The sequence below is a fragment of the Mus caroli genome, unplaced genomic scaffold (assembly GCF_978045245.1).
Source record: "Mus caroli unplaced genomic scaffold, Mus_caroli_1 scaffold_5, whole genome shotgun sequence".
Taxonomy (NCBI): Eukaryota; Metazoa; Chordata; class Mammalia; order Rodentia; family Muridae; genus Mus; species Mus caroli.
The window spans coordinates 14814306-14837629 of record NW_028227260.1 but is presented as its reverse complement, the minus strand read 5'-3'; the positions used below and the strand labels follow the sequence as shown (position 1 = coordinate 14837629).

Sequence of the window (23324 nt, the reverse complement as noted above, 5' to 3'; positions counted from 1 at the left end):
AAGTGAAAATGAATAAAAATATGTACAGCATAGGATGGAGTGCAGTAATAAGGGTAAGGTCTTGGGATAAGGTTATTAGCAAAGAGATCTCAGAGCCAAACAGAAACAATAGAAGTAACATTGTTTGCCTGTGGGGGGGGGGGATGTTAGAGAGGGAGGGCATGTGAAGGTGCCTGAAGAAGCCAGAAGAAGATGTCAGATGTAAGCCACTCAGCATATGTACTGGGAACTAAACCCAGGTCCTCTGGAAGAGCAATAAGTACACCTAAACACTGACTGACTCCCTCGCCTCAATTTTGTTATTTTCATAACAAAAGTAATATTCTTCCCTGACAACCTACTGTGGTCATTTGAATGAGATGATCCCCATTGGTGGAACTTTCTGAGAAGATTGGGAAGTGGGGCTTTCTTGGAGGAAATATACCCTGGTGGGACAGGCTTTGAAGTTTCAAAAGACTCCTGCCATTCCTGGTGTGGAAAGCAGTAACAGTGCATGCCTCCACCTCTCTGCTTTCCACTTTCCTGTTTTCAGATCAAGATGAGAAATCTATTATTTCTGCCACCATGCCTTTGCTCTGCCATCATGGACTCTAACCCTCTAAAACTGCAAGTCCAACTCAATATGTTCTCTTATAAATTGCCTTGGTCAGCAAATGGTCCGAAGAAACAAACTGGAGTAGCCATTCTAATATCGAATAAAATCGACTTCCAACCCAAAGTTATCAAAAAAGACAAGGAGGGGCACTTTATACTCATCAAAGGTAAAATCTACCAAGATGAACTCTCAATTCTGAATATCTATGCTCCAAATACAAAGGCAGCCACATTCGTTAAAGAAACTTTAGTAAAGCTCAAAGCACATACCGCACCTCACACAATAACAGTGGAAGACTTCAACACCCCACTCTCATCGATGGACAGATCTTTGAAACAGGAACTAAACGGAGACATATGGACACTAATAGAAGTTATGAAACAAATGCATTTAATTGATATCTACAGAACATTTTATCCTAAAAGAAAAGGATATACCTTCTTCTCAGAGCCACATGGTACCTCCTCCAAAATTGACCATATAATTGGTCACAAAACAGGCCTCAACAAAAATATTGAAATTACCCCATGCATCTTATCTGATCACCACAAATTAATGCTGATCTTCAATAACAACATAAATAATAGAAAGCCAACATTCACGTGGAAAGTGAACAACACTCTACTCAATGATTCCTTGGTCAAGGAAGAAATAAAGAAAGAAATTAAAGACTTTTTAGAGTTTAATGAAAATGAAGCCACAAGAAACCCAAACTTATGGGACACAATGAAGGCAGTCCTAAGAGAAAAACTCATAGCCCTGAGTGCCTCCAAAAAGAAACTAGTGAGAGCATACAATAGCAACATGAGAGCACACCTAGAAGCTCTAAAACTAAAGGAAGGAGATTCACCCAAGAGGAGTAGACAGCGGGAAATAAACTCAGGGCTGAAATCAACCAAGTGGAAACAAAAAGAACTATTCAAAGAATCAACCAAACAAGGAGCTGGTTCTTTGAGAAAATCAACAAGATAGATAAACCCTTAGCCAGACTAACTAGAGGGTACAGGGACAGCATCCTAATTAACAAAATCAAAAATGAAAAAGGAGACATAACAACAGAATCTGAGGAAATCCAAAACATCATCAGATCCTACTACAAAAGGCTATACTCAACAAAACTAGAAAACCTGGATGAAATGGACAACTTCCTAGACAGATACCAGGTACCAAAGTTAAATCATAATCAGATTAACGATCTAAACATTCCCATTTCCCCTAAAGAAATAGAAGCAGTCATCAATACTCTCCCAACCAAAAAAAAAAAAAAAAAAAAAAAAAAAAAAAACAGTACCAGATGGGTAAAGTGCAGAGTTCTATCAGCCCTTCAATGAAGACCTAATTCCAACTCTACTTAAACTATTCCACAAAATAGAAACAGAAGGTACTCTACCCAATTCATTCTATGAAGACACAATTTCTCTGATACCTAGACCACAAAAAGATCCAACAAAGAAAGAGAACTTCAGACCGATTTCCCTTATGAATATCAATGCAAAAAATACTCAATAAAATCCCCGAAAACCAAACCCGAGAACACATCCACCTCTGGTGGAATCACCATGCCTGACATTAAGCTGTACTATAGAGCAATTGTGATTAAAACCTGCATGGTACTGGTACAGTGACAGACAGGTAGATCAATGGAATAGAATTGAAGACCCAGAAATGAATCCACACACCTATGGTCACTTGATTTTTGACAAGGGAGCTAAAACCATCTAGTGGAAAAAAGACAGCATTTTCAACATATGGTGCTGATACAACTGGCGGTTATCATGTAGAAGAATGCAAATTGATCCATTCTTATCTCCTTGTACAAAGCTCAAGTCTAAGTGGATCAAAGAACTCCACATAAAACCAGAGACTCTGAAACTTATAAAGGAGAAAGTGGGGGAAGCCTTGAAGATATGGGCACAAGGAAAATCCCTGAACAGAACAGCAATGGCTTGTGCTGTAAGATCGAGAATCGACAAATTGTACCTCATAAAATTGCAAAGCTTCTGTAAGGCAAAAGACACTGTCAATAAGACAAAAAGGCCACCAACAGATTGGGAAAGGATTACCAATCCTAAATCTGATGGGGGACTAATATTCAATATATACAAAGAACTCAAGAAGCTGGACTCCAGAAATTCAAATAACCCCATTAAAAAATGGGGTTCAGAGCTAAACAAAGAATTCTCAGCTGAGGAATACCGAATGGCGGAGAAGCACCTGAAAAAATGTTCAACATCCTTAATCATCAGGGAAATGCAAATCAAAACAACCCTGAGATTCCACCTCACACCAGTCAGAATGGCTAAGATCAAAAATTCAGGCGACAGCAGATGCTGGCAAAGATGTGGAGAAAGGAACACTCCTCCACTGCTGGTGAGATTGCAAGCTTGTACAACCACTCTGGAAGTCAGTCTGGAGGTTCCTCAGAAAATTGGACATAATACTACCTGAAGATCCAGCAATACCTCTTCTGGGCATATACACAGAAGAAGTTCCAACTGGTAATAAGAACACATACTCCACTATGTTCATAGCAGTCTTATTTATAATAGCCAGAAGCTGGAAAGAACCCAGATATCCCTCAACAGAGGAATGGATACAGAAAATGTGGTACATTTACAATGGAGCACTACTCAGCTATTAAAAACAATGGATTTATGAAATTCTTGGATAAATGGGTGTATCTGGAGGATATCATCCTTAGTGAGGTAACCCAATCACAAAAGAAGTCATTAGCTATGCACTCACTGATAAGTCGATATTAGCCCAGAAACATAGAACACCCAAGATACAATTTGCAAAACACAAGAAAATCAAGAAGAGGGAAGACCAATGGGTGGATACTTCATTCCTCCTTAGAATAGGGCACAAAATACCCATGAAAGGAGTTACAGAGACAAAGTTTGGAGCTAAGAAGAAAGGATGGACTATCCAGAGAATATCCCACCCAGGGATCCATCCCATAATCACCCACCAAACCCAGACACTATTGCATATGCCAGAAAGATTTTGCTGAAGGGACCCTGATAAAGCTGTCTCTTGTGAGACTATGCCAGTGCCTGGAAAATACAGAAGTGCATGCTCACAGTCATCTATAGGATGGAACACAGGGACCCCAATGGAGGAGCTAGAGAGAGTACATAAGAGCTGAAGGGGTCTGCAACCCTATAGGTGGAACTACAATATGAACTAACTAACCAGTACCCCCAGAGCTTGTATCTCTAGCTGCATATGTAGCAGAAGATGGCCTAGTCTGCCATCACTGGGAAGAGAGGCCCCTTGGTATTGCAAACTTTATATGCCCCAGTACAGGGGAATGCCAGGGCCAAGAAGTGGGAGTGGATGGGTAAGGGAGCAGGGCAGAGGGAGGGTATAGGGAACTTTCAGGATAGCATTTGAAATGTATATAAAGAAAATATCTAATAAAAAATAAATAAATAAATTGCCTTGGTCATAGAAATAGAAAAATATACCCACCATGTACCAGATAGTGTGCTTAGAGTGTCCTTTCATCATTCAGTCTAAATCTTACCTATGATCTGCAAGGCAGCAGCATATCATTTCATGTCACATTTTCATGACTGATAAGCCAACATGAATAAATGGGGAAAAAACTCACCCAAATCACACAGAGACCAAAGCAACTTCTCAACCAAATTAATTTAGTCTTAATCTGACTTCAAATTCCATGCTTTTTCTGATATCTACTATGCTTGAGGGATGGAGAATAATTTTCTATTATATAAATATTATTAATTTGTATAAATCCAAATTAACTGAATAGTATATAAGACCCAGGCAATCCTTGTATCAGTATCCATATTTAGCATGCCAAGACAAATACTTTTAGCTATAAGACTAGCAAGACACATGAAAATAGAGGCGCTTTTTTTGTTGTTGTTTTTTTTGGTTTTGGTTTGGTTTTTTTTCAAGACAGGGTTTCTCTGTATAGCCCTGGCTGTCCTGGAACTCACTCTGTAGACCAGGCTGGTCTCGAACTCAGAAATCCAATTGCCTCTGCCTCCCGAGTGGAAAATAGAGTTTTAAGTAAACTTAGTAAATTTTTCATCTCTCCTCCCTAATAATTACGCCATTAAACTTTTGATTTTGGTCAATGAGTGCATTACATTTTCTAAATTCTGGGTAGATTAAGATTTGGACAAGAAAGATGTTCAAAATAAGAAATGCAATGGAGCAAGATAAGGGGCAAGAGGTACAAAGCAGAGAGGCACTCTCCAGTTTGAGAAGGTCAGAAAACTTCTGTTGCAGTCAGTGTAACACACCAAACTGAATTTGAGCAACAGAGGGAATGTATTGTAGGGGGTGTGCTTCATGGAGAAGCCTATCAATTTCTCTGTACAGGACCACTGACAAATACTGCCCTGCAGTCTTGCTTGGGTACCCTTTGCCCAAGTATCTCTAACCCTTAATTCCCTGTTTCAAAAGTGGAATCACACCTTTCTTTTATAATCCCAGCACTGTAATAAAGACCAATGAGTGTGAATTTCAGTTTAGAACCAGCAAACCTCAAAACTCTACTGCAACCCAGGCCTGACTCATGTTGGGTTTAAAATACAGGAACACATGAGTATAACACCAAATACCTTAGGTCTTACAACCTATGAGCTTTGTGTTCTTAATTCCAGACACTGACCCCTCTAAACTTTGAGAAATTGTTCCCACTTTATCTGCTTGTATGAATACATTATCAGTTAGGTGTGGTGACACACACCTTTAATCCTAATACTCAGGAGACCTAGACAGACAGATCTGTGAACTCAACACCATCCTGCTCTACACAGTAAGTTTCTTGACAGCAAGGGATATACAGTAAAACTCCATTTCAAAACAGAAAGAGATAAAGAGGGAGGAGGGAGGGAAAGGGGAGGGAGAGAGAGAGAGAGAGAGAGAGAGAGAGAGAAAGAGAAGAAAGAGAAAGAGAGAGAGAGAGAAAGACAAAGAGAAAGACAAAGAGAAAGACAAAGAGAAAGACAAAGAGAAAGACAAAGAGAAAGACTATTTTAGTCCTGGACCCTAAACCAGAAGGACCTTTTTTATTATGTGATGATCATGAAGCCAGAGGATGCCCTCTTTCCTCATCACAATTAGGTTTACTCTAATACTCCTACAGTTAATGTATATACTGAGTTAAATAATAATATAATTATTAATAAATTTATTAATTACCAGCCACATTTCATTCTATGCTATCATCCTAACCATATCTAGGATATGACGTGGTTCAATGTGAATCACATGGCCCTGGGGACCTGGCCACTCTCCACCTCTCCAATAGCCAGGCTACCAGCCTCAGACTTCCCTCCAGACCAAAGAATTGCATCTGCAGATCACCCCTGCCTCCACAATTCAAACTCAATGATTCATTTTGAGACAGTTGTGTCCTGCATTTTAAGACAAGTCTCCAGTTCTGCTTTGATTCATCCCTGCAAAAGCATTTGAGATTGAGAAATCAAAAAGGCCACTTATACTAAAGGCAAAATAACAAGCTGCAGCCAAGGGACACATGGGCTGTTTGTAAACAGAAGCATAAATGTCACCATCAATTATTCATCATTCAATAAAACTACTGAGTAACCTCTTACAAAAATCACTTTATTCTTACATGAGATTCAGCCAACAAGGGAAGGAAGAGCCAGGTTTTGGGTTAAAAACTTGAGACAAGAAGGCTCAAGACCAACTTGGCAAGCCAGGGCCTACAGATCAAATTCAGGCTACTGCCTAGTTCTGTAAATCAACTTTTACTCACATGCACATTTGTCTGCATATTACCCACAGCTACTTTAGTGCTATCCAATAGATCTGAGTAGCCGCCTCTGTGCCTACCTTGCTTGTAAAGCTCAAAATATTTGTGTATTGCTTTAGTCGGTTTTATCCAGTACTATTGGCCTAAGTCTGAGGTGGCAATGGACTTGTAGAAGTTTTGCTCCTCCTCTATCAGGCTATGTGCAAGCCACAGTGTTCTTGTTTTCTTTCGATCCAAGAAGAGAAACTCAAATCATCAACCAATGGTTAGGGAGGGCTTGGGAAAGAGCAAGTAGATTTTCTCCTTTCTCAGATTTCCTTTCACCCTGTCAAGTTTTCTCATCTCAAATGTACTTTCACTGCTAAGCTTATTTTGGATTTGGCTCAGATTTTGGAAATGGCTCAGAATAATTCATAGGACCTCATTTGAACACAATTCACGTGATCTATTACAAATCATTTTGCCAAACCTTAGCTTTCATTTTCAGAAGCCTGGAAGAATGAACCAAATGATTCCATAGACTTGGAAAATAGCTTTATAACCTAACATTGGAACTGAATAAAGGATCTAGTCTGGGGCCCTAAAGGACACAACCTCACTGCTGTCCTTGGCTCTACTTGGCTCAGGACAGGTTTCTTGAGCTCATTAGCTCTAATCCTTACAAATCACTGTCAGGAGGCCCTCATTCTCTTGCCCTATAACCACCAGGGCTGGGAGCACAGGGCTACACCAAAAGCTGCAGGCTCATTCCTCTTCATTCTAGCTTAGCAAGAATACGGGGTAGCATAACCTGTTTTCTATGCTGACAGGCTTTGCATATAAAATACAGAGGTGCCAGTCAGTGAGTGGTTGTGTATACTGAGAATTAATGTTATTTCCTAAGGACCTAAAATGGAAAACTGAATAAATAAATTATCTACTAAAGTGAGGCCAGCCACTAAGGACTATTCTAGTTGTGGATCCTAAAACCAGAAGGACCTTTTTACTGTATGATGGTCATGGTGCTGGAGGATGCCCTCTTTCCTCATTACAATTCAGCAATAATTAAGTTTACTCCAATATGCCGACAGTTAATGTATATATTGGCTGAGCAAAATAATAATACTAATAGTAATAAATTCATTTGGTGATGAAAATATCACAAACAAACAAACAGACAAGAAGATAAGAAAGAAATTCCAGGTAAAATGAGGCAAACACAGAAAGACAAGTATTCTATAATCCTCATTACATATGGACTCTAACAAAATTGATCTCCCATAAACACAGAAGAGAAAGATTGTTGCTAAAGGCTGAGGAGGAAGAAAACAGATTCACATCAGAGGGTCCAAAGGTTCTATTACGCTAGAGGAGTAGATAGTACACTGTATGGTGATGGCAGTTAACAGATATTTCAAAATTGCTAAAAGAATGGGATGAAGGTAAATACAGAAGATGGATGGAAGAGCATAAAGGCGAGTAGTAGAGTATATGTGATCTGAATGGGGAAATAGGTAAAGGAGGGCTTCTTTTGGGAGGGGGGAGGTAAATACAGAAAAGGAGGGTAAATGAACAATGGGGCCATCTTAAAAAAATCATAAGGAGTCATACTACTACCTTTTTTTAAGATAATACACCTGTACATAAAAATACAGATGTAGTTTAAGATAATTTTTCTAGTTTGGGCTGACAAATCTCCCTATGAGAGCCAAAGACCATCTAAAAAAAAAAAAAAAAAAAAGCTCAACGCCAGACTTGAGAATCTCACTTTAGCGTTGTTGGTCAGGGTTGTCCAAGCAACTCCCAAAACATACATCATATTGCTATTGCCCTTGGTTACCTCTTAGAGGTGGAAAGTAAATTCCTATTTCTAAATACACTGTGCACTTCAGAACAGGGATGAAACAGGGATGAAACCCCAGAGATGGAACTGACCTTAATGCCTCCTCCCTGAGAACTAGCTTTCATGGTACCAGATGGCAGCATGGAAGCTCCAAAGGATGAGCTTTGTCTATATGATCTATAGTCCTACCAGCAATGATACCTATGAGCCACAACAAGGACTGGAATAGCAAGACAACCTTCAGGGTGCAGTAGTGGAATGTCTATCATAGAGGTAACCAACATCTCTCTAATTTGGAAACAAGAGGGAAAACATGCCTGTTGCTGGAAACCCAGTCAACTACCCCAGGCTATTGAAACCATGAGTATTGGAGGAGAAACCATAACTACCATATTAATAAACATTGTCCTTATACTCACGGGTAGGTATAGTTCTTATCCCTCACCAAGGAAATTTTTCTTTGCAACAGATGGAAGCCATTACAAAAAAAAAAAAAAAAAAAACAGAAGCAATTAAAATGCAGAACTGTGGATAACAGTCCCAATGAATACATCTACAAAATATCCCCTGTACCTGAAGCTTAAGGAATATTGTGGGAGAGAGGATAGAAAGATTGTAAAAGTCTGGGGATCAGAGAATTTGTTATGAGAATGTGTCCCCTAGTGATGCCAGAAGCTACACACATAGTGTCTCACCATCAGAACTGCCTAACCCTGAGCTGAACATGGATATGTTAAGGTAATCAGGGCAAAGCCCATGAGACTTCACCCTACACAAGGAACTACATACAACTGAGGAATGCTGAAAGCAGGACAAATAGTCATCTCCTGGGAAAAGCATACCAATTGGTTATCCAATACCAAATTGGAAGTCCTGAACATACACATACAAGCAACATTATATAATCTGAGTTAGAAGTATATATGTATATGCACATACATATATGCATGTAACAGCAATGAATGAATATGCATGTTATAGGCCATGAATTTGAAAAAAAGCAAGGGAAGATATATGAGAGGGTTTAGTGGGAGGAGAGAGAAGGGAAATAGTCTAATTAAATTATAATATCAAAAATAAAAGAAAATATGGTTGTACAAAGAATAGATATTTAGTGTTCTCAACTGAAAAGCATAAGGTGATAACCATATATGTTAATTAAGTGGACTGATTCTTTATATCATGTATACATAAATCAAAATCACATTGTATCCCATAAACATAATTACTTTTCAATTACAAATAAAGAAAACATTTAATTTTTTTCAATTTTTATTATTTTATTTATTTACATTCCCATCATTGCCCCCCTCTCAGATTCACTCCCCCAGGGAGCTTCCAGAGATTGAGCCACCAACCAGGAGCATACATGGGCCAGTCTGAAGCCCCTGGCACAAAACAAAATTTTTAATGATATTCACTGGACCGTTGCCAAAGGGAGATGGCAAACTTGGTTCATAATTCTCTAAAATAAATAAGAAAAACTGAATTTAAATAAGAGATGGGAAGAATGCAAAATGTAAATAAGACTTTCCAATGAGAGTACCAACAACTTCTGTCCTTTCTGTGGGATTCTGCTTCTCTTCACACCAAGAGATGCAGTCTTCTTCACCTGGCTTTGATTAAGAGGTAGCCCTGTACTTGACTTTGACCAAAAGAATGTATCACAAGAAATTTTCTGAGACTTCTGAGCTCAGACATTAAGAGGACTCACAGCATATCTGTCCTCCTTTCTGCTCCCTTAGCTACCCTGTGGAGAAGGCCATAAGGAACAAAGAAACATGTGTGTGAAGTCACCCCAACGGGCCTTCATTCACAATTGTCATCTGACTTCAGCTACCTGAAGAGAGACTCAAGGTAAGACCAATATAAGAGTCACCCAGCTGATCCCAGGTAACAAACAGATTTGAAAGAAGTACTACAATACACTAGATATGGGTTTGTAAGGAAGCAAACAACAGCCAAGATACAGAGAACTGCAGTAGTTGAGTTGTTCCACATTAAGAGATCATCTATTCCTTTTTGTCATTGACTAACCCATAACCAAAACACCAACTCTTTAAAATAAGGAAATAATTCTTTCACAAACACACTTCTTATAAAAGTAATAACATCCACTTGAAATATTAAGAATGATAATATTGGGGCTGGAGAGATGGCTCAGCAGTTAAAAGCATTTGACTGCTCTTCCAGAGGTCCTAAGTTCAATTCCCAGCAACCACATGGTGGCTCACAACCATCTGTAATGGGATCCAATACCCTCTTGTGGTGTGTCTGAAGACAGCTACAGCTCACATATATACATAAAATAAATAAGTAAATCCAAAGAAGGAATGATAATATTTAAAGTCAACATGAACTCTATTTTGGCAAAGTTGCCAGTGCCCTTGTCCAAGTAGTTTGATTACGTCATTTCTTCCTAGCATGGGTTTTTGTAACCTTTCCGACTCTAAATCTTGACTTCTGGCCTAAGTCCCTCCATTCATTCTTCTTTTGCTATCAGACTGCTTCTCCCTTTCATATGTGAGTTTCTGTCAGAAATGGATTTGCTGTCACACCCTCAGTCTGCCTTTACCCAGCTATGCTGGAATCTAGAAAATGACAACTCAGAAGACAGGTTAAATACAATTTCTCTCTCTTCACCCATTTTCCACTATCTGCCTGCCCAGTCCTTGGGTTATTAATGGAACTGACATTCCTATACAACTGACTGAGCAGGACCAGCAGCTAGATAACAAGGGAGCATCTGACAGCAGCAGGAACAGCCCTAGAGATAGCAGATAAACAGATGCATCCTGGGCTATTAGTTTCATCCTGGGCTAAAGGAAAGGAATGCCACAAAATCTAAACTCAAAACATTTCTAATGACTTTTTCCCATGAAATTAAAACTCAAAACAGCAAATCTGATTCTTTTTAGTAAATTCAACGAAACTCAACATGTATCTTTAAATCTTTACATACTCAACTTAAATCTGGACCAAAAAAAAAAATTGAAGTCATTAAACCACACCTGCCCATGTGACTAATAAAAGTAATGAAATTCTACAAAATTTTGAAAAAGTAGCCCTCTGCTTTGAACCTCTAAAATGATACCTAAAACAACTGTAGCATTTCTCAACCCTTTCAAAGTCCTATAACCAACCAGTTCCTCATTCCAAAATAATGTCCAATATACACTAAAACCTAAATGCTTTTTACAGTACACATTTAAACAGGTGGTACTCACTTATGTCCCCCGTAACAGAAAAAAAAAATCTCTTTGTGGAAACTATTGTGTCAGAGTGTGCCCAACACTATGCCTACACTTTTGTCCACGCTTCTTCGCTTACAAATGTTTATTGCAATAACTCTTTGGTCTGGAATGAAGCCTCTGGCTTCTTCTACTCTATCAATACTGCAACCTCACTGGGACTCCTCTTACATATCCTGTTGGTGCCCTGATTCATGAAAATCCAATAGTACTGGGTCTTGTAGGACTGGCCCCCTTCGTGCACTCCATCAGTTTATAGATGGGGTAGATGTTGGGGTGAGTTAATTAAAAGCCCGGGGTCTGGGCCTGAGGGTTGCCAGCTCTCACACTCTCATGCCCTTTGGGCTGGCTCACCAGTAATCCCTGCTACCAGTGCCAACCCACCCTGCTACCCAGGTGAGGTGCAAGGCCTGCTCTCCCAAGTGTTGTAGCAAATGAAGGATATAGCCAGTCTCCCACTCTCATGACCCCAGGGCCAGCTCTCCTGTCTACCATAGGTGGCTAGGAACAAAAAAAAAAAAAAAGGAGGTTGTCTCTCCCTCATCTGTGCCAAAGCCCAGCAGACAAAAGGCAAGGCTAGCTGTTCCACAATCATAGCCAGCTCACCAGCAACACTCACATTCAGAGACAGCTCTACTGTGCAGTCCAGGTGAGGTGCAGGACATGTGCACCTCATGTGCTTCCATGTGCTGCAGCAAGTGAGGGACAGGAACAGCTCTCCTGCTCTCATGGCCCCCAGAACCAACACTCCCATGATAACCTGATGAGGGGTGTAACCAGTTCTGCACAGCCCTCAAACACAAATATGTCCCTAGACAGAAGCCCAGACCAGGAACGTTTGCCTGGCCTTTGGAGGTAATTTACAGTCCCCTTCTGCTGCAAGGTCAAGGACTCTAGGCATGGCCCCAGATGGCAACATAGACCAGGACCCCACCATGGTCCCAGGTGGCATCACTCACATCAGGCTGTTCCTTACTACCCCTGAGTCTCTAGTTCCGCCTCTCTTCATTGAGTCCACATCCTTCTGTTTCTCTCTCTCTCTCTCTCTCTCTCTCTCTCTCTCTCTCTCTCTCTCTCTCTCTCTCTCTCTCTCTCTCCCTCCCTCCCTCCCTCCCTCCCTCCCTCCCTCCCTCCCTCCCTCTCTCTCTCTCTCTCTCTCTCTCTCTCTCTCTCTCTCTCTCTCTCTCTCTCTCTCTCTCTCTTTCATTTCTCCACCACTTACTTGCTCCTCTTAGGGGTTTCTGGGGTCTCTGAGTATCTGGGGGTCATCTTAGAAGTAGTCTCAGAAGTGCTATGCCCTGTTCATGCACTGTGGCTCTAAAAAGGGGTAATCTAGGTTATGTTATGCTCCACTTCACCCCTAAGCCTATGTGACACCAGACTGGTGGCTGTCTCAGGCTAGCTCCCTGTCGAAGCCCAGTCTGGTGATCATCTCGGGCTACCTCCTCACCCTGCCTGCCAAGTGTCCCCATGCAAGGGTTGTCTGTCTCGGTCCCAGGTGGGGTTCTTCTAGTCTCTGTCTTGCTCCCAGTCCTAGTAGCCATCCAGACCTACATAAATTCAGACTAGTGGTCATCTTAGGCTAGCTCTCTGTCCAAGCCTCCAGCACCAGAACATCTCAGGTTTCCCTTTTTCAGGGAATGTTGGGCTACTAATCATTCAGATGCTCACAAGTCAGAACACTGAGAATATACATAGCCTCTCTCCTCTCTGTCACCTATTAACACTCATGTGACACAGCAGCCACACCTGCAATGATTGCAGGGGTAGGTCATGGTTCATCTTTTAATAGTATCTTTGCTCCACACATTTCAACACTGAAAATTTGTTCAGTATCATTTTGCTGTTGTGGTGGTGGTAGTGGTGGTGGCTTTCCCTATGCTGCTGATGATCCAGAGTGTTACACAGGCTGGGTAAGTACTCTACTGCTGAGACATGCCCTAAGGCTAACACTAGAATTCTTTTTAAAAAAAATATATGACACCATCACGTACTAGTTAACTTATTTATATTTTCTGTGCCTATGTTTTGTGGGCTGTGCATATAGGTACACAGGAGAGGGCTCAAGCACAAGCATATGCAAGTGTATATGTCCATTTTACACGTGTGGAGACCAGAGGAAGATGTTGGGAGTCTTCCTCTATTGTTTTCGGTATTTCCAGTTGGAATGGAACTTTCACTACCACCCTCCAAAAAGTCAATATATTGCTCATTATAAAAGAATTGATTAAGACACTGATTTAATAGAAATCTAATTTGCAAGGATATATGGTTGCAGGAAAGAAAGAAAGAAAGTTGCAGTCTAAAATAGTTGGAGTCATATCAAAATCCCTTAAGGAACAGTTACAAGTTGGCTCAGATGAAACAATGTGAACTACAAAAAAGAATTGAAATAAATTTAAGCATATCAAATACATTTTAAAATTCCCAAGTTTATAACGATGCTGGGGGCAGGGAGATGCTTTGATACCTCTGGAGGTATCCAGGGCACAACTTGTAAAAATTAATAATGGGAAAAACAGACCTTCGTGCAGAGTTTCCTCTATAAACTGTATATCAGACTAATCAAGTGATTAACAAAGGGGAAAAAGCCTTTTTAGAGAAAGATTCTAGCTAATAAATGCAGAGTGATAGATAGCGTTTGGAAAAATCACCAGTTGCAAACCTTAGCATAACCACATATCTAGTAGTGTTATCAATACCCACTAAAATAACTGTCGGTGCTATTCAATAGCACCTGTCCATTTGTTGCTCTAGATAACTTTAAAAAGTGGTGATACCTTGAGCTGGGAGATGGTTCTGTTGGTTACACGCTTGCTAAGCAAGCATGGGGACCTGAGTTTGAATCCTCAGAACCCATGTAAAAGCTAGGCATGGGGATATATGCCTGTAATCCCAGAACTAGGGTTGATAAAGGCAGAGAGGTACTAGGTCAGCCAATCTAGACAAATTATTGAGTTCCAGATTCAATAGAGTACAATATTTAAAATAAATAAATAAATAAGGCAGCTCACTATTGAGCAAAGTACCCAACAGTAACCACTGGCCTCCATATGCAGAGACTAGATAGATAGATAGATAGATAGATAGATAGATAGATATCACAAAATATTTTCCAAGATTTTTTTCAGTACTGGTAATGGAACCCATGGCCTCATGCAAGCTGTGGACTATTAATCTATATTCCTAGCCCTTGTTTACTTTGAGCCAAAGTCTTACTATATATCCCAGACTGGCCTTGACTTTGCCATAATCCTAAGCAGCTATGATTACATACATAAGCTAGCAGTCCTGGCTATAAGCATTTTTTTGTCAGTAGATAAACCTGGAACAGTGTACCTAAAAGCATGAGCAAATGGGTTGATTATAATTACATTTTATGATAATACCCATTGTAATCCAGAGCACCAATATAACCAAAAATGCATATTTATCATTTTTACTAAACTACCAAGAATATATAAATGGAACTTATATTTGATACACTGAGTGATATGTTTGAGATTTTTAAAGATCAAATTCTAAAGGACTAATTCTAGGAGCTAGGAGTTGCTGTGCATGCCTGTGATCCCAGCACACTGGAGGTAGAGGAGAGAAGATCAAGAATTCAAGGATGGCCTTGCTAGATAGCAAGTTCAAGTCTAGCATGCTCTACAAATGAAAATTAAAAATTCTATGGTTAAAACAATGTGCAAAGCATGTTTATTACCACACAATTGTAAGTATTCTACTATAACCCACTCTAGGAACATTTTTAGCTCACGTATACAAATACCAACAGAGTATATTGATTTCTATATGAAACTCTTTGGTAAAGATTATATCATAAACAGTAAAAACACAATATAAATGTAAGGAGAAAAAATAAATCAAATTTACATGTACAACTTTGTTCAAGAATGTTTTTTAAAGCCTACATATAGGTGATAAATCAAAGTAATATATCAAGACGTTAGCAGTGTTTATGCTTGGGTAATGTCAAAGCATTGATTTTTCTTCATTGTTCTGTACTTCACTTTCAGTATTTTCTTTAATAAGAATAAATTTTCATAACAGGAAGATTTGGAAATTATTTTAAAAGCTAGAGCTATGAACAAAACAGCCAAATAGATTTTATTAGAATAAAATGTGAAATTCTATGAGAAGGGACTTTTTTTAACACTAAATATAGGAGCAACAGAGCTTAACAGCAGTCCCTGTGAGATTATTTTTTTTAAGACCAAGAAATTAACTGACTGTAAATTTGCTATAAGCCAACACTGACGTGCGAGGCTGAAAGTAAAAGATAGCCATAATATCAACTTCAGCTTCCTTAATATAATTTATATGCAAAACAGATGTGGCAATAATATCCCCATTGTGGTGGATGAGTTGGACTCTATATAGAATTACTGTGTTCAGCCTTGAACTTGAGCTTTAAAAAAAAAAGTGTTGAAAACTGGAGCACATCCAGCAACCTGAGGCATCAGAAACACAGTGTAGAGCACTGGTTTGCACACTCTGGCTACATTAGACACCTGAAGGGCTGACTGCACTGTAGAGTCCTGCATTCCTTCTCAGAGTTCCATTTCATAGATCTAATTGGGACTATGAGTCTGCATTCCTAGCTAGCCTCTAGATAATACCAATGCTCCTGGTTTGAAGAACATGCTTAAAGATGCACTTCTATTAGGATAAAGGTCCCCCTACAAAGCCAAACTATCAGGAATGGATGCCCAACTTTTTCAGCAACCAGATCAATGACCATGGACAAGCATGCTTGGCATCTCTTGACTTTACATACTTAAGCTGTATAAAGAAACATGGTAGCTATATGATATCAATGTGGTAATAATAAAACCTTTTAGTCTTACAGTTTGACATATAATAATGTCAATTTTATATATGAGAAACACAAAATTTGTTTCATTCACATTAAAAAAATACATTGATGAATCTTTAGAAATTAGGAAGACTTCGGTATGGAAAACCTCATCTGCATAGTTCCTAAACAACAACGTGGAATCAAGGGACAGAAAGGAAGAACATGGAGCCTTCAGATCTTTAGAACATTCAACAGATAGTCATAGAATAGGTGCCCTGGGTGGGTTTTGAGTGTCCCAACTCACTGAGGTACTTAACTGTGAGAGATGATAGAAAGAGGAGCCTACAGGGTATAAAAAGAAAACTCCATAAACTTCATCTTTAATTCAGCCTTGGTGGAAAGAAATTGCCACCTGTGATCAGCCAGTGTCCCATCAGCATTAGCATCACCTGGGGCCTCATCAGAGGTGCTGATTCCCAACAACACCTTAGAGCCACTGAAGCAAACTGCAATTTGTTCCAATGGGCACTCCTGGTGGTGCTGACTCACACTCAAGTATGAGAGATTAAATGACGTAGGCATGTTCAACCTTTGATATAACATTGTTATCTATGATATTCAATTGAGAACCACAAAATTGCATAACAATCTACCTTCCTACCTCCCCTTCCTTTTCTTCTCCTCTCTCCTCTCTCCTCTCTCCTCTCTCCCTCTCTCCTCTTCTTCTTCCATAATGCTTTAATTTCATTTAAGTTGTTTTTGTTGCCTTACGTTCATAGCTACCCTAAGGCACAGGTTGGCCATGCCTTAAAGCAAACAGCATTTCCATGAGGATCTGAATTATAATCACTCCATAAACTATCACACAAAATATATCAAACTCCTACTTATACTACATATACATACATACATACATTTCATACATATGCACATACATATATATGTATATATGTACATACATACATATCATACAAAGATAATTGTGAAGGGAGATACGGGATGACTCAGCCATTAAGAGTGCTTGTTGCTCTTGCAGAGGACCTGGGCTCAGTTTCCAGCAGTTCCAGAAGATGTGACACCCTCTTCTGACCTCTGAGGGCAACAGATAAGCTCATGGTACACATGCATTCATGTAGGCAAACAGCCATACACATAAAACAAATTTGTACACTTTTGACTTTTTTAGAAAAAGAGGGAAAACATTGAGTTAGATAGCTATAGAGGTGAAGAGTTAGGAGAAGTTGGGAAGGTGAAAGAGTATGATCAAAATATATTGTATGAAAACTGAATAAAAATAAATAAACCTTTTCAAAACAGAGATTTGTTCAAAATCTGAAAATCTACAAGCAACCACCTCCTTTAGAATACCAACATCTTCAATCTCGGTAACTAACCTCTGAGATGGGCACTGCTCTCACACTTTAAAAGACGGGAATGGGAAAAATGAAGCCATCTCCAAAAGGTCATGTAGCTCCCAAGAGGTAAAAAATGGCTTACAATACAGTCAGCCTCCATATATCTCTCCTCCATACTGTCCTTCCTATGGACAGCACTGAACTGAGGAGATATAAGGAAGACGAACATCACCTTCATTTGGATGACTGTGAGACAAAAACTTGAAGATACCTAAACAGGGGTGGAGAGACAGTGGCTGTAAGCTCAGTACTAGAAGCCAGAGCAAGGTCACAGTTTGCACGCTCTTTGTCCCTGATGAATACTCAGAGTAGATGCAGGAAGCAGAATGACTGCATTCTTCAACATTCTACAAAGACACTGAAAGCTATAACAAATAGGGGCATGAGCTACCCTGGCTGAAGCCTTTCCTCTCGTCTCCAAACCTATTCCAATGGAAACTGTGTAGTGCAGCAGGAGTAAACATACCGAGGGAGAGGAGCACTTGTTCCAAGTACCAAGTGATGGGGAGCTCAGAAGAAGGCTCACCTATAAGCTAACACGGTCATGACAAGGAAGAGAGGAAGGGGCAGGATTAGCACCCTGAGAGACAGCCTGTCTCAGCTCCTAAAGCTGCCCTTTCTAGGCCCCCCAGGACCACTTCATGACTCTATTAAATAACCTTCCCCCACCAGCACAGCCTCCGTAGCATCCCTGTGTCACCCTAGGTATGTGAAAGCACATGAAGAAAAGGAACTGCAGCTGATCACTCCCTCCCTTCCAAAATCTGCAGCTCCCAGCCCATTTCCTGGCACATTCTTGGTGTGCTACAAATGCTTGTGGCATTGAGTTTGCTGAGAGGATGCTGGTATCCCGACTCAATGAAATGCACTATTATCTTAAAGGCAAGGAAGCATGAGAAAAGGACCTAACCCAGAGGTTGTGTCCTCATTAGTGGTCTCCTTAGGGACAGAGCTAGAGACTAGGATTAAAGCACATGGTGTTTGAAAAGGGGGGGGGTGTCAAAGAAACAGCAGAAAGAGGTCTTCAAAAGCAAAAGGGGAAAGGAAGGCAGGCAGCAAAGGGCATTTTTGCCAGGAAGCTCAAGCCTACGGGGTAAGCTCCCAGGAACATTTATAGGGCATGTGAGAGGCAGGAGAAAGAAGGGCAGGTACCAGCCACCTTCCAACAATTGTTGGCTAAGGGCCTGTGAGGAGGGATGGTAGTATGGTGAGTCTTCTGGATGCAGTGCCACTCACAGTAGATGCCATAGGGACAAGAAAGACTTTGGGTAGAATGAAGGGGCAGGCAGTTAGAAGTCAGACAGGGATGCAGTAAAGTAGTAAGGACTCACCCCACCCCTGATCTTGAAGCAGATGTGAGGAAATGTGCTCTATTCACAAGCTCCTAAGTGCCTCAGGTGGAAAAGCACACCCTCAGAAACATGGGCTCCGAGGGTGGTAGTCAGGGTCCTAACTGGTCAGTACAGGCTGTATGCTATGCACACTGCAGTGCCTGGGATTAGCAGAGTTTACTGATAAAGGCAAAGAGGTGAGGTGCACTTTGCTTTGCTCTCTGCAGTGGAAATCTTCCTACCTCACGCGAAGCCTGTGCGTGGGAGTCGTATGCCTAAGGAGCTGGGAACATGCAGCCAACTTCTCTGTACCTGCTGTGGCCAAGGCCACAGCTCCTCCCTCATGCCACCCTCAGGACACTGCCTCCCCAGGTGTTCCATGCTGGTATTTCTTTTCTCTGGGCATGGGCTGACAAGCTTCGACCCCAGGTGCAAAGCGCACAAGGGAACAGTTCAGAGGTGGTCCAGCACTGAGCTATGTGATTAATTCAGCTGGGGAACAAGTCTGAGCCACTCTCAGGAAGCTGCTCCTCACATCTGACTCAGAACTGGCCAGGGAGACCAAAGGCAGCCTGAGTCTCTTCCATAGTGACCTTGGGGGGACTCCTCCTCTGTTCTGGACACAGTAAATCCTCCAGAAGACACCCCAAATCACCCAATTATCACTATATGCCTATTCAAAGGCTCCATTAACCAGAAAAACAGTAGGCATCCTTGTTCTTTGCTGAAAGAAAAAGACAAAAAGTGACAAAGACGATCCTGGAAGGGTTTGGAGGAAGGAAAGGGGAGGGAGAAATGATGTAATTATATTATAACCTCAAAAAATATTTTTCAAAGAGCACATGCTCGCAGGAAATGCAGAATCTTAACTAAAAATGGGTGCTTATTTCCCAATATTAATTTTCCACTTGAAATCAACACGGTGAGTTTCAAAACACAAAAGTACCAATGACCTCTCTCCAGGGAGGAGCAGGAAAAGGCAGGGAGACAGAGATAACAAATTTACCCTTCAAGGAAGCAGAGATATCCTCATTTATCTTTTACAGTGATCACTCCTAGCAAAAAGGACAACAAAGCCCGTTCACACACTTCTGTTTTGAGACAGGGTCACTGCCACAAAAAAACAAGAGGTAAGGCCCTCAGACCACTGCGAATATGAGTCTCCCTATCACTCGGTTTGGTAGTTTTGGTCACAAAAGAAAGCTGAGGTCAACACATCTTAGGTGGCACTTTAATTAGCTGCAGTCCGGAGCTTCATGGTGAGAGAAAGAAAAGCTTTAAGGCCCTCACAAATCAGAACATTTTTTTTCAGCTTTCCCAATGGGTAGCCAAGTGACTCAGCATCAGCCCAGTGTGGGCACTATTATTGATGAGAAATCTTCCGCCTGGGTGATATACTGCGTACAGCACATGCCCACAAAACAGTGCCAAGTCATACCAGGAAGAGAAGGCGAATTATTCACCTCCACTTCAAATGCAGGCAAATCCTCTCTTAATGCAGCAGCTTCTCCATATCAGAAAGACAAAGCAGGGAGATAGAGATTTCCATCTAAGACTCAAGGAATTATTAGGCAGAGTCTCTTCTTTCTTGTTGACTATTAAAAAGGCAATCAAACTGAGGAAAGCAGAAGGAAAAGGGGGGGGGGGGGGGGTCGGGTCAAAAACCATCCCAGAGTGAAAAGCAGCACAAAAGGCTGCAGTTTCTCTCTCCTTTGTTAGTACTGTGAGCTCCACCTAGAGGTCATTTTTAAAATCGCGAGTTAATTCAAGTTAGGAGAAGAAAATCTTTGTATTCTGGGGTTTAGGGCTAGTAGTGACTGGGAGAACTGCTGGAGATCCTTGGACAACACCCCATTTCTTATCTTGCATTACTGGGACTTCTCTGAACCTTAATATACAATACCTCCTAGGGGAGCCTAATGAGATCCAAAAGGCCGATTGCCTTTGATGTTTGTGCCTGTCAGAGCTGCTACGGGAGTTCCTGGCAGATTGAACTCAGCTCAAAGAAAGCAGAGTGTTCAAAGAATACTTTTAGGAGGAAAAAGTGACAGTTCTGGTCGAAATGAAATAAAAGACTGGCGATCAACCCAGAGGGCCAACAGGAACATGGCTAATATTAGAAGGACTGAGAATAGTTTCCTTAAAGAAGGACTCATGGACCATTTGCTTAGAAGACCCAGCTACAAGACAATCTTTGCCTAACTGAACGTCAGCAAGCACTTGAAGTACTCTTAATTTCTATTTCTGAAGAGCTGACTACAAGCTTCCAAATATCCATAGCTCACTCATTCATAGTCTCTCTCTCTCTCTCTCTCTCTCTCTCTCTCTCTCTCTCTCTCTCTCTCTCTCCCTCCCTTCCTTCTCCCCTCCCTCCCTCCTTCCTTCCATCTCTCTCCCTCTCTTCACACTAGTCATCCTATGAAAATTGATAGTTTAGAACCTCAGGCTACAACAAAGAGCACCTAGTTAGTACAATGAACATTCAACTGTTCAGTGCAAGACACATCCTGCCCCACACATCACAAGCTACCTTTTAAATAAACCAAGCCTTCAAGAAACAACAATGTGGTGGTGGTGCCAAGAGTTTCATCTACCATATGGAGAGTGTCTCACCACAACCCATATGTTCCTACCTCCTCCAGCCTGTGGTGTACATGACCTAAAACAGCTTTGACAGATCTTGAATGGAGAAAAATAATTTAAAATTACGCATTGTCCTCTTCCAAGACCACCACCAATACTATTCAAGGTCTTTCTTCTTTGTAAATACTCATCTGTCTTTTCAATCCTGTTAACTAAAACATGATATTTTCTATGATGAGGCATCTCAATCTCGAGAGTAGGAAGGTTCTACAAAAAACTTTTGCCAGAAGATAGGGGACTGCCCAGAAATTCCATTTCAACAAGGCTACAGTGAGAATCTCCTTGCTTCTTGACCCTAAGGCAAAATTACTGGTGTAAGGAATGACTCAAAGCAGTGTGTCTACTGATAATATTAAGAGATGGGTATGAATACAGATATACAAAGAATGCTATACAAAGAATTAACCAAACCAGGAGCTGGTTTTTTGAGAAAAATCAACAAGATAGATAAGCCCCTAGCTAGACTAACCAGAGGGCACAGAGAGAGTATCCAAATTAATAAAATCAGAAATGAAAAGGGAGACATATCAATGAAATATATCTCAAAATAGTTATTCTGTCCGGAAATATTATTGATAATTTTTCTCACTGTGCTTGAAATTAGCAATTTTCTTGTTTGTTTGTTTGTTTGTTTGTTTTGGTTTTTGGTTTTGTTTTTTTGAGACAGGGTTTCTCTGTTTAGCCCTGGCTGTCCTGGAACTCACTCTGTAGACCAGGCTGTCCTCGAACTCAGAAATCCACCTGCCTCTGCCTCCCAAGTGCTGGGATTAAAGGTGAGCGCCACCACTGCCCAGCTAGCATTTTCTTAATGTTTAACTTCAAAGAGAGTTTTTGCTATTTTGAAATTTTTAAAATATACTTACTGATAAAATAATTTCTCTCCTAGAAACACTGATAACCTTTTTTAAGTACACTGGTTGTTAGACAATATATATATATATATATATATATATATATATATATATATATACACACACATATATATAATGTGTTTTAAATACTCTCTCACTATGTCAGGTGGTATCATATAAGGGCTTTTGAATTATTTAATGATTCATTTTTAATATTTTATGCTCTTTTTCTATGCATAATTCCCAAAGATTATTTTGTATGTTTTGAAACAATTTAGTATTCAACATTAGATATAGGATCTTCAGTTATGAATAGTGTTAAATATTCATTAATGATATCTTAAGGTATGCAAGAATATGAATATAATAGCTGGGCGGTGGTGATGCAAGCCTTTAATCCCAGCACTTGGGAGGCAGAGGCAGGCGGATTTCTGAGTCCAAGGCCAGCCTGGTCTACAAAGTGAGTTCCAGGTCAGCCAGGGCTATACAGAGAAACCCTGTCTCGAAAAACCAAAAAAAAAAATATTTATGAATATAAAAGTTGAACAATTTTTATGTATTATTTGATTCTCAAAATACTAAATATTATTAATACATTTGATGTATAAAATGTATTTAAATAATCAAAATCTTTTTAAAAATTAACACAGATACAGATGTTTGCAGTCAACCATGGAATTGAGCACAGGGACCCCAATGGAGGAATTAGGGGAAGAACTGAAGAAGCTGAAGGGGCCTTATCTGGCATCAATGAAAGGGGAAGCCCTTGGTCCTGTGAAGGTTTGATGCCCCAGTGTAGGGGAATGCCAGGAGGGGGAGGTGGGAGTGGGTGGGTGGGTGGGGAAACACTC

The 23324-nt window shown here is 40.4% G+C and overlaps 1 protein-coding gene and 1 non-coding gene across 2 annotated transcripts in view; both read right to left on the bottom strand.

The window, feature by feature from the left end:
• The window catches only part of Phex (phosphate regulating endopeptidase X-linked), a 300129-nt gene that overhangs the window by 160174 nt on the left and 116631 nt on the right, over positions 1-23324 (bottom strand). The window lies entirely within an intron of this gene.
• On the bottom strand, positions 13069-13200 carry LOC115030184 (small nucleolar RNA SNORA17). Its single transcript, XR_003835804.1, has one exon. It is a non-coding gene; the product is annotated as a small nucleolar RNA SNORA17 (small nucleolar RNA).